This window comes from Hyla sarda, chromosome 10 (assembly GCF_029499605.1).
Source record: "Hyla sarda isolate aHylSar1 chromosome 10, aHylSar1.hap1, whole genome shotgun sequence".
Classification (NCBI taxonomy): Eukaryota; Metazoa; Chordata; class Amphibia; order Anura; family Hylidae; genus Hyla; species Hyla sarda.
Window position 1 is genome coordinate 63071937 of NC_079198.1, and position 14747 is coordinate 63086683.

At 44.7% G+C, this 14747-nt stretch overlaps 1 protein-coding gene across 5 annotated transcripts in view; it reads left to right on the forward strand.

Moving 5' to 3' along the window:
- GRIN2D (glutamate ionotropic receptor NMDA type subunit 2D) overlaps window positions 1–14747 on the forward strand; it is an 855799-nt gene that overhangs the window by 300496 nt on the left and 540556 nt on the right. The window lies entirely within an intron of this gene.

Consider the following 14747-nt stretch of genomic DNA (forward strand, 5'->3'; position numbering starts at 1 on the left):
CTAGGGCGCGCGCGCGCCAGCTCTCTGAGACTTAAAGGGCCAGTGCACCAATGATTGGTGCCTGGCCCAATTAGCTTAATTGGCTTCCATCTGCTCCTTGGCTATATCTGATCTCCTCCCTTGCACTCCCTTGCCGGATCTTGTTGCCTTGTGCCAGTGAAAGCGTTTAGTGTGTCCAAAGCCTGTGTACCTGAACTTCTGCTATCCATCCTGACTACGAACCTTGCCGCCTGCCCCCGACCTTCTGCTACGTCTGACCTTGCCTCTGCCTAGTCCTTCTGTCCCACGCCTTCTCAGCAGTCAGCGAGGTTGAGCCGTTGCTAGTGGATACGACCTGGTTGCTACTGCCGCAGCAAGACCTTCCCGCTTTGCGGCGGGCTCTGGTGAAAACCAGTAGCCTCTTAGAACCGGTCCACTAGCACGGTCCACGCCAATCCCTCGCTGACACAGCGGATCCACAACCCGTAAGCCGAATCGTGACAAGGGTCTTTATTCAGGGTTTCCCTGAGGGGACTCACATCCCCAAGGTTGTCTATATTGCTCTAGTAGCCCATAGATCCTCCAGGGGGTATTTCCGTTAGTTATATGCCCTGTATGGCACACGTGTTCAATCTGGTTGTCAAGCGGTTCATGAAGTGTTCCCACCATTTGCAAGACATCCTAACAATGGGAAGGAAACTTTGCATGCACTTCATCAACTCGTACATCGCAAAGCATACCTTCTTGAGCTGCAGCGTCAGAAAGGTATCCCTCAACATAATCTTATTTGCAACGTTGCCACATGTTGGAATTCCACCCTCCATATGTAACAGAGAAAAGCTATCACCGATTTCTTGATGATCCAAGCGGATAGGGGGACTCCCCTGTGTAACTTCAATGTCAACTAGTGGCAGCTCATACGTGACACCTGCCGTTTGCTCAGGTCCTTTGAGGAAGCCACATTATTAGTTAGGCGCCTTGATTACGGGATGAACGACGTCATTACACTGCTTCATTTCCTACAACACGTAGGAAACGATGGCTGGTCAGGGCATGGAGACATGGCGCCTACATCTCACATCTCATGAGCCATGTGGGGGCTGAACTTGAGGAGGAGGGGGAGGGGCACAGTGGAGCACAGTTTACCTTTCGGGAAATGGGCAGATTTTCTAGTTTTCTGACAGGAGAGGAGGAGCAGGAGCAGCCAGAGGAGCTAGAGGGTTATGTGGAAGGAAAGACAGAGGACCTTGACACACCGTGGCAGTATGCAGTGGAGATGGAGGCAGAGAGTCCCTCCGAGTCACATGCACATATGGCACGATGCATGCTCACTTGCTTGCGTAGTGACTGCCGAATTGTCACCATTCGGCAGCAGGATGACTTCTGGCTCTCCACCTCAATGGACCCTCGCTACCGGCACAAAAATGGGGCCTTTTTTACACCCACTGAGAGGGAGGACAAACTGATCTACTACAAAGACATCCTACATAGTCAGTTGGCCGATGCCTATCGGCGCCATTGTCCATCCTCTCGCAGGTCTGACTAGGTGGGCCCTCTGCACTCACCTTCCACTGCCATGGCTGCAGGGGAGGGCTGGGGTGGCAGGAACAGTACTAGCTCCATCAGCAGCAGCCTGAGTCTACAGTCACTGATGAGTACCTTTCTTCACCCGCATAGTGAAGCAACTCATCACCAGCAGGTAGACATGGAGTAGGACCTGAACCAGCTGGTGGTGGCATACCTTGACATGCCCATGCCAACACACCTCGAACATCTGCTGGACTTCTGGGCAGCCAAACTTGATTTATGGTCGCAACTAGCAAAGTTTGCCATGGAAAAGCTGTCCTGCCCGGCCAGTAGTGTGCCATCAGAGCGGGTGTTTAGTGTGGCGGGGGCCATAGTCACTCCAAGTAGATTGACCATGGTGCCACACCAACACTTCACAAATATGGATAGTGCCAAACAAATTTAAGGCACTGCTCCCCAATTACACACATTCCTTTGCATCAGACCTTTTTCACCCACCTTCGTCATTGGGTACTGGTATTGACACCCATCAACTGCACCGCTCTGTCACCAGGTCACTTTCAGGACTCCTGATGCTGCTGCTGCCATCTTCAGGCTGTCACATTCTGCAACCATATGGTCTACACATGCTTCCGCCAACTCCAGGCTGTGCCATTCAGCCACTATATGGTCTTCTCATATGCCGACAACTCCAGGCTTTGCCTTTCAGCCACTATATGTTCTACTCATGCTGCCGCCAACTCCGGGTTGTACCATTTAGCCACTATATGTTCTGCTCATGCTGCCGCCAACTCCAGGCTGTGCCATTCAGCCACTATATGTTCTACTCATGCTGCCGTCAACTCCAGGCTGTGCCATTCAGCCACTATATGTTCTACTCATGCTGCCGCCAACTCCAGGCTGTGCCATTCAGCCACTATATGTTCTAATCATACTGCCGCCAACTCCAGGCTGTGCCATTCAGCCACTATATGTTTTACTCATGCTGCCGTCAACTCCAGGCTATGCCATTCAGCCTCTCTATGTTCTACTCATGCTGCTGCCAACTCCAGTCTGTGCCATTCAGCCACTATTTGTTCTACTCATGCTGCCGTCAACTCCAGACTGTGCCATTCAGCCACTATATGTTTTACAAATGCTGCTGGGCCTGAGACATTACCTAAAATGTTTTATGGTAGCATTAGCTACCATAAATCTTCAATTTAAATTTGAAAATTCATCTTTTAATCGTAGGGTTTGTGAAGCCTCATATGCAGATACATAGTACATGTCGAAGTCTGCAGTATGAGCCCAGTGCGGCAAGTGATGAATCTGACATATTCATCCGGATTCTCCCTCTCACTGTGCATAGAGGGAAGCCTGTCAGTCATGGCAGATGGGCAGGGCAGCGGTGCCTAATAAATATGCTGGACTCCTCTCTCACAGTGCCATATGCAAGTTTCACTAAACTACTGTTCATACTTGCAGAAGCAACAGACCGCTTTAAATGTCATGCCTATTTATATTGTGCTGCCCTCAGAAGCAGCAACATGTTCTGTTTGTAAGGTTCTCTTTAAAAAAAACAGCGGCCTCCGTTTTGTCATTATACGGGAAGATGACAGCAGGTTTCAGGAGTGACACTCATTGCGATCTGTTTATTAATGCAGGTAATACAGCTCCCAACATGTAGCAGAGTGTACTCCATGTTGGGAGCAGTAGTACCTGCAGTTATGGACATATCTGTTACGATTCGTCAGGCTGGGTGTGGATCCTCTGTGTCAGCGAGGGATTGGCGTGGACCGTGTCGGTGGACCGGTTCTAGGTTGCTACTGATATTCACCAGAGCCTGCCGCAAAGCGGGATGGTCTTGCTGCAGCGGTAGCAACCAGGTCGTATCCACCGGCAACGGCTCAACCTCGCTGACTGCTGAGAAGGAGTGGGACAGTAGGACTAGACAGAGGCAAGGTCAGACGTAGCAGAAGGTCGGGGCAGGCGGCAAGGTTCGTAGTCAATGGATATAGCAAGAGGTCAGGAACACAGTTATGGCAAACACAATAAACGCTTTCTCCAGGCACAATGGCAACAAGATCCGGCAAGGAAGTGAAGGGGAAGTGAGGTTAAATAGACAGGGAGCAGGAGGAGGCTAATTAGACAGATTGGGCCAGGCACCAATCATTGGTGCACTGGCTCTTTAAATCTTAGAGAGCTGGCGCGCGCGCGCCCTAAGGAGCGGAGCCACGCACGCCAGGACGTGACAGCCGGGGACCGGGACAGGTAAGTGACTTGGGATGCGATTCGCGAGCGGGCGCGTCCCGCTATGCGAATCGCATCCCCGCCGGCAGTGTTAGTGCAGCGCTCCCGGTCAGCGGGTCTGACCGGGGCGCTGCAGAGAGAGGAACGCTGCGAGCGCTCCGGGGAGGAGCAGGGACCCGGAGCGCTCGGCGTAACAGTACCCCCCCCTTAGGTCTCCCCCTCTTTTTGTCCGGATGTCGCTCCACATGGGACGAGGACATTGGGAGCGATTGTAGAGTCTCCTTCTGGAGGACAGAGAAGTCCTGGGTATGCTCATCAACGGCAGGTAGTTCAGAAGGAATGGGAATGGGGAGGGGAGGCAGAGGGTGAAGCTTGGCACGGAGCAGAGTGTTACCAGGACGGGGGCTATGAGGAGGCACGGCATAGCCCTCATAGGCCTTGGGGAGACCAGTTATAGGGGGAGACACTGAGGTTTGACAAACGGGACTGGAGGCAGATGTGAGGCATCTTTTGTGGCAAGAAGCACCCCAGCTCTTGATCTCCCAGGTGGTCCAGTCAAGGGTAGAAGAGTGGCGTTGGAGCCATGGCAGACCGAGGAGGACTTCAGAGGTGCAGTTGGGCAAAACAAAAAGTTCTAATTTTTCGTGATGCAGTCCAATGCTCATGAGCAGGGGTTCTGTGCGGTAACGCACAGTGCAGTCCAATTTCACTCCGTTGACCGAGGAAATGTAGAGCGGCTTGGCGAGACGGGTCACAGGGATGTTGAATGTATTAACAAAAGAGGGCAAAATGAAATTTCCCGCAGAACCAGAGTCCAAGAAGGCCACAGCTGAGAAGGAGGAGTTGGCAGAAGGAGAAATCCATACGGGCACAGTGAGACGTGGAGAAGCAGACTTCAGACCAAGAGACGCCACTCCCACATGAGCTGGGTGCGTGCGTGCGTGCGTTTCCCAGACGTGGAGGACAAATAGGGCAATCCACCAAGAAATGTTTGGTACTAGCGCAGTACAGACATAAATTTTTATCTCTGCGGCAAGTCCTCTCTTCATGGGTCAGACGAGACCGATCCACTTGCATAGCCTCCTCGGCGGGAGGCACAGGGGTAGATGGCAAAGGATACTGTGAGAGAGGTGCCCAGAGATCAAGGTCTTTTTCCTGGCGGAGCTCCTGGTGTCTTTCAGAAAAACGCATGTCAATGCGGGTGGCCAAATGGATAAGTTCGTGCAGGTTGGCAGGAATTTCTCGTGCGGCCAGCACATCTTTGATGTTACTGGATAGGCCTTTTTTAAAGGTCGCGCAGAGGGCCTCGTTGTTCCAAGATAGTTCTGAGGCGAGGGTACGAAATTGGATGGCGTATTCGCCTACAGAAGAATCTCCCTGGACCAGGTTCAGCAAGGCAGTTTCGGCAGAAGAGGCTCGGGCTGGTTCCTCGAAGACACTACGAACCTCAGCGAAGAAGGACTGTACAGTGGCAGTGACAGGATCATTGCGGTCCCAGAGCGGTGTGGCCCATGACAGGGCCTTCCCAGACAGGAGACTGACCACGAAAGCCACCTTCGACCGTTCTGTAGGAAATTGGTCCGACAACATCTCCAGATGTAGGGAACATTGTGACAGGAAACCACGACAAAGTCTAGAGTCCCCATCAAATTTGTCTGGCAGGGACAAGCGAAGGCCAGGAGCGGGCACTCGCTGCGGAAGAGGTGCAGGAGCTGGCGGAGGAGATGGTTGCTGCTGTAGCTGTGGCAGAAGTTGCTGTAGCATGGCGGTCAACTGCGACAGCTGCTGTCCTTGTCGGGCGAACTGTTGTCCAAGTTGCTCTATCTGTTGAGACTGCTGAGCGACCACCGTGGTAAGGTCAGCGACAACTGGCAGCGGGACCTCAGCGGGATCCATTTCCGGATCTACTGTTACGATTCGGCAGGCTGGGTGTGGATCCTCTGTGTCAGCGAGGGATTGGCGTGGACCGTGTCGGTGGACCGGTTCTAGGTTGCTACTGGTATTCACCAGAGCCCGCCGCAAAGCGGGATGGTCTTGCTGCGGCGGTAGCAACCAGGTCGTATCCACCGGCAACGGCTCAACCTCGCTGACTGCTGAGAAGGCATGGGACAGTAGGACTAGACAGAGGCAAGGTCAGACGTAGCAGAAGGTCGGGGCAGGCGGCAAGGTTCGTAGTCAATGGATATAGCAAGAGGTCAGGAACACAGTTATGGCAAACACAATAAACGCTTTCTCCAGGCACAATGGCAACAAGATCCGGCAAGGAAGTGAAGGGGAAGTGAGGTTAAATAGACAGGGAGCAGGTGGAGGCTAATTAGACAGATTGGGCCAGGCACCAATCATTGGTGCACTGGCCCTTTAAATCTTAGAGAGCTGGCGCTCGCGCGCCATAAGGAGCGGAGCCGCACGTCCCAGGACGTGACAGCCGGGGACCGGGACAGGTAAGTGACTTGGGATGCGATTCGCGAGCGGGCGCGTCCCGCTATGCGAATCGCATCCCTGCCGGCAGTGTCAATGCAGCGCTCCCGGTCAGCGGGTCTGACCGGGGCGCTGCAGAGAGAGGAACGCTGCGAGCGCTCCGGGGAGGAGCAGGGACTCGGAGCGCTCGGCGTAACAATATCACAGCAGGTGTCATGTCTGACACCTGATGCGATCATCCTATCTATTGCAGAGATGTGGAGCAGCTTTCTCCTGCGCTCCACATCTCTGCACTATACTCCGGCCAGTGAAATAAATAAAACATGACTCATTCATATTTCCCTCTGAGAGCGAGGATTGGCTGCAACCATCTGGCCAATCCCCACTCTGGGCAGAAAATATGAATGAGTGATGTTCTATTCACATCATTGGCCAGCCGGAGTACAGAGAAGAGATGCGAGCGCTGTATAGAGCCACTCCGTATCTCTGCTTTATTATGGATAATCGCATCGGGTGTAAAGAGTGACACCAGGGGGTGATCTGTCTATTAGTATAGGTACTACTACTCCCATCATGGAACAGTCAATTCCATGCTGGGATTAGTAGTACTACCTAAAAAATTTAACAAATAGAGAAAAAAAGTGAAACACACACACACTTTATTAAAAATGAACATAGTTAAATAAATACATTTTGTTAAATAATTTTTTTTCTCCATCCCTACTGCATTTTTTTTTTTTTTGATAACCAACAAATAAAAAATAAAAAATGCAGAAGTGGCCAAAAAAGGCAAATTCCACACAAAGGTAAAAACGCCAGAAAAAATGCCAAAACGCAGAGAAAAACAGTGGCAGTTTTTCTGGCTTTTTTTCTGGCGTTTTTAAGCCTAAAAAAACATAATGCAAAAACATCAGTGGAATCCTAGCCATGTGGAATCTATATGGTGCACATAAACAAGAAAAACCTAAATTTTATGGCAAAAATTTATCATTTTTACATTCGTAAAGCTTTGTGCCCAAAATTCATGCTTTTTATGACACTAAAACAGCCATGTGATACCTATTTTAATGCAAATACCAAGAAATATGTTCATAAAATTGAGAGAAATAATTTTGAATATAAATAATAATTTACCACCTTTTATCATTTTCAGTGTGCATGGAAATGCTCCTCTTCTGAATAGACTGCAAGTTGTCCGGTCCTGTCTAAATCTCAAAGGGTTCAGCTCACACTGGTGAAAGCTGGATTATACATTGCATTGGAGGGAGCAGAGCAGGGAGAAAACCACACCCCGTCCCCCTAACCTTGGAAAATAGGTCCGAATTTCTTGTTGCTAGGACCAAAAAAGTTTGGATACCAGGGTTTGTTTGCAAAATTAAAGAGACAGAGACCCCTATTGGCCATTTTTTTTTACATTTCTTTCACATCTTTAGCAATCAATTTTTAAGAAAGTATATTAGGGAAAAAAAACTTGTTTCTAATGACAGTTATTCTTTAATCAGTAACAAATTGATATGCCCATTTCTTTTCCTTTGAAAAAATAATTTTATTTAAAGCCTATGGACAATTGGACACTTTTTGCACAGATTTTTATGCTGATTTGATTCATAAATTCAAAATGAAGCCATTTTCTAAATAGTCTTCATTAGAAATCTGCTACCATCTAGCTGCTACTCTGAGAATATTTAGATAAGTCAGTCAGAGTCTGCTCTCTCATTGTTAGAGATTTTGGCCTCTAATAGAAGACAGGGGGAAAACAAGCAAGGCAGAAAAGGCTGGGAAGAGAGAGGAGAGCAGTTTGCTGGAGACAATCGTAAAGACTCTGTACGCAGTATGTAGAGAAAAAAATAGAGCTCATACAGCACATTGCAGTGTCTGTACAAGTAAAAATAAGCACAAAGTTTAATGAAGATCTACAGAGAAAATGTTTTTGGCACTACAATTAGTAAAACATGAGGAATAAAAAAGCCCATAGGCTTTAAAGATAAGAAATTAGTATTAGTGTTATATGGGACATATTGAAGGGGGAAATACTTTTCCATAACATTATACCTCAGATATGAGAATTAGTTTGATTTAATGACATAGACAGCAGTCCAGAGCCGTGGCATTGCTACTGTTCCACGATTCTATCTTCTAGCTATGCCCCTAAGGCTGTGAAAGAATCCCCATAAAGATTAATCTTTACACATTCTCAAATGGATTTCTTATTAAAATAGCATCCTCCCTGCCAGCGTATCGTGTAGTGCTAAGTATGCATAATGTAGAAAGGTCTGATTTTTAATACCACGAGATGCAAGAATTATGTTTAGGACGGGAGCATAGAAAATGAGTTGATAATAAGGATTTGTGACATTTCACCTGCCAACACATTGGAAATCCATTTGAGAATAAAATTTTGAACATGAAACTTTGAAAAACACAGAAAGTTCTTTTAGCTTGTAAGACGTTTTTGCTTGTTCCACATATCAATGCATAAAGTCATTCCAATCTGTATCTTCTCATTAGTGTTTTGGGATTCTGTGAATTGGAAATATTAAAAAAGATTTAATAAATTTCCTATTTCTCCACAACCTATGATTAGAATTGACCACATCAGATGGAAAACAAGGCTGACATGAGGATTCCACCCTTGGAGTAGATACATCAGCTTGTTAGTTAGTGAGTTGTGAAAAAGTACTTGCGCCCCCCTATTGTAAAATTGTACAATTTTGGATATTCAAAAATGTTACAATAGACATAAAAAAAATCAATTTTAACAGACAAGTCCCGTGTTGTCCTTTATTGCACAGAATAAATAATTGCACAACAACATCACTATATAAAGTATTAAAAATAACTGTGAAACATATAAGAAAATAGGAGTAGAGGAGTAGTATAGGAGTAGCTTTTTCTTTTTCTTAAAAATGGATCTGTGTATTCTTATTGCTGTCACCAATCATTATTAGGCTGCAAAAGGTTTCTAGTCTAAATAAGGGGTTTGTATCTTCGGGAATCATGGAGGGGAATGTACTGTAGGCTTTTCAGTGAGTTGACCAATCATTTTAATCCACAAAATAATTGATCCAAAAATGTGAAAAAAGTATTGAAATGAAACATATTATTGAGCTAAAAGTGAAAGAAATCAACTTCTATGTAGTATTGTTATTTATATGCCTTTTACACATATTTAACAAAGAGTATGGCTATAAATTCTGGCACCCCTGAAATTTTTCAAGAAAAGTAAGTATTTCTCACAGAAAAGAATTGCAGTAACACGTTTTGCTATACACATATTTATTCCCTTTGTGTGTATTGGAACTAAACCAAAAAAGGGAGGTAAAAAAGCAAATGGACATAATGTCACACCAAACTCCAAAAATTGGCTGGACAAAATTATTGGCACCCTTTCAAAATTGTGGATAAATAAGATTGTTTCAAGCATGTAATGCTCCTTTAAACTCACCTGGGAGCAAGTAACAGGTGTGGGCAATATAAAAATCACACCTTAAAGCAGATAAAAAGGAGAGAAGTTCAGTTATTCTTTGCATTGTGTGTCTGTGTGTGCCACACTAAGCATGGTAAAACAAAAAGAGGAGAAGAGAACTGTTTGAGGACTTGAGAACCAAAATTGTGGAAAAATAGCAACAATCTCAGGGTTACAAGTCCATCTCCAGAAATCCAGAATTGCCTTTGTGCACAGTACCCAACATTATCAAGAAGTTTTCAACCCTTGGAACTGTAGCTAATCTCCCTGGGAGTGGACAGAAGAGAAAAATTGATGAAAGATGTCAATGCAGGATAGTCCGGATGGTGGATAAGCAGCCCCAAACAAGTTCCAAAGATATTCAAGCTGTTCTACAGGCTCAGGGAGCATCAGTGTCAGCTTAAACTATCTTTCAACATTTAAATCAAATGAAATGCTATGGCAAGAGACCCAGGAGGACCCCACTGCTGACACAGAGACATAAAAAAGCAAGACTACATTTTTGCCAAAATGAACTTGAGTAAGGCAAAATCCTTCTGGGAAAACGTCTTGCGGACAGATGAGACCAAAATAGAGCTTTTTGGTAAAGCACATCATTCTAATGTTTACCGAAAATGGAATGAGGCTTACAAAGAAAAGAACACAGTAATATGGTGGAGGTGATGTTTTGGGGTTGTTTTGCTGCCTCTGGCACTGGGTGTCTTGAATGTGTGCAAGGCATCATGAAATCTGAGGATTACCAACGGATTTTTGGTCGCACTGTACAGCCCAGTGTCAGAAAGCGGGGTTTGCATCCGAGATCTCTGGTCTTCCAGCAGGAGAATAAACCCCAAACATACATCAAAAAGCACCCTGAAATGGATGGCAACAAAGCACTGAGAGTTCTGAAGTGGTCAGCAATGAGTCCAGATCTAAATTCCATTGAACACCTATGGAGAGATCTTAAAATTGCTGTTGGGAAAAGGTGCCCTTCCAATAAGAGAGACCGGCTGAGAGGTTTAAGAAGCTTATTGATAGTTATAGGAAGTGACTGATTTCAATTATTTTTTCCAAAGGGTGTGTAACCAAATATTAAGGTAAGGGTGCCTTTAATTTTGTCCAGACCATTTTTGGAGTTTGGTGTGACATAATGTCCAATTTGCTTTTTTCCCAATTTTTTTTGGTTTAGTTCCAATACACACAAAGGGAATAAACATGTGTATAGCAAAACATGTGTTACTGCAATCCTTTTCAGTGAAAAATACTTAATTTTCTTCAAAAAAATGTCAGGGGTGCCAACAATTATGGTCAGGACAGAGGAATGTTTTATTGGTATTCTATAACATTGCATATTTATAGTTAAAGAAGATGGCCATTCGCATGTCTCCGCCTCTCCCATAGAAATTAATGGAGAGGGAGTGTTTCGACCATCTTATATGCTGGGTGCGAAAAGTCATCACATCAGCAGAGCAAAGGCCGAGCTAAGGCCCCGTACAGTTCGCGAGGGGTCCCAGGGGTTGGACCCATTGTGATCAGACACTTTTCCTCTATCCTGCGGGTGGGGGCTACATTTTATTTTCCCACTGGACATAAAAACAGAAAAAACACAAGATACATTGACCACAGACCTAAATGGTCACTGTCTTTTCAAACAACTTCCCTCCATTGTTTAAGCCTAGGTTATTTCTAACATGTTTGCAATTCATTCACTAATAAAAAATTACTCTAGGAAAACAGTTCTAAAGTCTTGACAACTAGGTGTCTTCCTTCCCTTCAATCTGCTGTCCACTGCTTTATTGTCAGGAGAAATCTGTCTCTAACAACAGCTAGATCAGGACAAAAGTTACAAAGTGGGGAAGGGGTGGCGCAGGAGAAAGGTCCTGAGAAAGCTTTGGCTTGTGACTGCTGAACATAATCCACACTGTTACTCAAAAAATAAAATCAAGGCTTCTCTGCCATCTCCGACCACCCATAAAGCCCAGGGCATTTGTCTCTTGTTCCATCGTGTTAATTTACCCTAACACTGGCAAGTTATATACCTGGCCTGGCTACTGGTACTCAGTCACCAATAGTCTTTTGGCCTTCTGGATTGCTGTGTTGAATGATATTCACAAATTCTTCATAAGCAGCAGTTACAATTTTACCCCAGCATTTAAAGGGTTAATCAACCACAAGCAGACATTCCTCCATCTTTCACATTACATACAATAAAAAACCCAGAAAGGTAATAATACCGTCTATATCATGTGCCACAAATTAAAACTTAACTTTTGTCAAATACTGTTAATAAGTGAGTATTACAAAGGTGATCGAAAGCACAGTCTCCTTTGTCTCAATACAATGAATAATGGCAGATATGGAAATGAGATTTCTTGCCTGCCTCCTACATGTTTTGCCACTAAATGTGGCTTTCTCAAGTAGAATATAAATGGACAGCAATCCATCTTTCATATTAAAGTTCATATTCAATATTTTCAAATCTGCTGGTGCCAAAAAGTTAAACAGATTTGCAAATTACTTCTATTTAAAAATCTTGTGTACTTCTTTCCAGTCTGACCACAGTGCTTTATGCTGACATCTGTTTCAGGAACTGTCCAGAGTAGAAGCAAATCCCCGTAACAAATCTCTCCGGCTCTGGACAGTTCCTGACACAGACAGAGGTGTCACAAGAGAGCACTGTGGTCAGACTGGAAATAACTACACAACTTCCTCTGGAGCATACAGCAACTGATAAGTACTGATTTTTAAACAGAAATAATCTCCAAATATGTTTTACTTTCTGGCACCAGTATATTAGAATACATGTGTTTTCCACTGGAGTACCCTTTAACACAAGGTGAATTTTGAGGATTCACCTCAGCCTCCATGGTTGCCTTTTTGTTATGGCTGTGACTGCGCTTGGAGGTAAAGATGGTCACAATTTGGTTGCTAGAGAAACTAGCATCTAGGTTCAACCTCCTGTGGAAAAATGGACCTCCATCTTCCCTCTGTCCCAGAGTTTACATTAAATTATGAGCTAAGGATGCATCAAGGGATGTATGTGAGAAATTTGTGATGCATCAACATTCTTGCTAACATGAGTCACATTAAAAGATCAGTAGGGGACAAAGCAACATGAACAATGCAAAGCCACATTATTGATCAATTTACCCCAGTGTCATTTGAAGGTTTTATGTGTACCTATGGGGCTATTAAATTCTCCCAGGATCTGTTCTGTGTAATATACTTAAAGGGGTACTCCGGCCCTAGACATTTTATCCCCTTTCCTAAACATAGGGGATAAGATTTCTGATTGCGGGGGCCCCATCGCTGGGGACCCCAATGGTCTTTTCACTCCATGCCGGATGACTGGCGATGCAGGGCGGAAGCTCGTTGCATCATGGTCACACCCCGCTCGACACATCGTGGTCACCCCCCCTCAATGCAAGTCTATGAGAGGGGGCGTGACAGTCATCAAGCCCCCTCCCATAGACTTGCATTGAGGGGGCATGGCTGTGACATCACGAGTCGGCGTGACCGTGACGTCACGAGCCTCCAGTGCTGCACCCGACTCTAAACGAACGCCGAGTGCAGCAGGCAGATCTCAGGGGTCTCCAGTGGCGGGACCCCCGCGATCAGACATCTTATCCCCTTATCTATCCTTTGGATAGGGGATAAGATGTCTAGGGGTGGAGTTCCCCTTTAAATGTCCTGTAGAAATTGCAGTACATTTACTACAAAATTAGACTTGAAACTAAAGAAACATTTCCTTAAAACAGTCCTAAAATTTGATCTTGGCTTTAACATACTGTACAAAATATACTGATATGCCAAGATAGGTAACTGCATGGCATCAGATGCTTATTATCACAATGTGGGTACAGAATTGACTCTAAGTGCAGAAGCCCCTTCTCTTATTAGAAAGTGTAATTTGCGAATACTGAATACAAAACAGGGAAAGCTGTGACCTATGACTCTTACTTAATAAACATCTGACCCCTAGACTATCTTTTTCCTTCCTTTATAACTTAAATTAGATAGTAATTACCAGGCCAGAATGCTAATGTCATCGTTGGTTAGCCTAATAGGATCTATACTGTTTCTAGCGCCATACATCAATATGTGATCAGCACCACAATATTCCATGGAGTATAAAGGAATCGAACCTGACATTGCTAAAAAAAAAAAAAAAAAGGCAAATGTTAGGTTTCCGTACACAAAATCTATATCTCCAATTTAGCTGCTTTTACAATTGGCAATACATGATGGTATTATTATAGCTGTAACAAAACAATTAGAAATGTTTAATTCACATTGTTGGAAAGGTAGAGAGTACAAAGTAAAAAGCCTATAGATTCATTGGCTGTCCTCACATTGTAAAGTGCGTTGTAGTCAACTAGCTTTATAGAATTCTTTTCCTACTGGTGCTGGAGCACAAGTCAACTTGTGAAGTGGTCCTCAACCTTTTACAGGTCACAAGCCACTTTCTAATATGACAAATGATGTTGAGCCATACTGAATAATATAAGTGAAAAATCCTATTTAATGCATGGTCTAATGATATAACCATGCTAACTACGCGTGATGTGTTTCACCCTAGTACCAAGTTATGGCAAACCTGGTGCTAAAAGTTCATAGAGCTACTAACAATTGAAAAGTTAAATGCATAGGACCCAAGACTCCCATGTTGCTCCTGAGCCACTGGTTGGAGAACACTGCCTTAGGCTGGGTTCACACCAAATTTTTTCAATACAGTACCCATATACATTTTCAATGTGAAAACCATATGGAACTGTATTGAAAACCTTATGCATTGACTCTCCATTGAAAACCGTATGCCAAACGATGCATCCTGTTGTGTCCGTTTTGCATCTTGTACGGTGGTGTCCTTTTTTTTCTGGTACGCAAAACAATAGCCTACCATGGTTTTTGGTCTGGGTGAAAAACCATATGGTAACCGTAAACATTTTTTTTAACATGGGAGTCAATGGGAACCGTACAGAACTGTATGTGCGTACGGTTTCATCCGATTTGCACCATACGGTTTTTGACACCGAAAGTTTTTTTTTCTTTGATTTTCAATCAAACAATTTAAACTTTATTCATAATGGAGTGAAAAGTTAAAAACATATATGTTTTTTTTCATAAAAACTGACATAATTTTTTC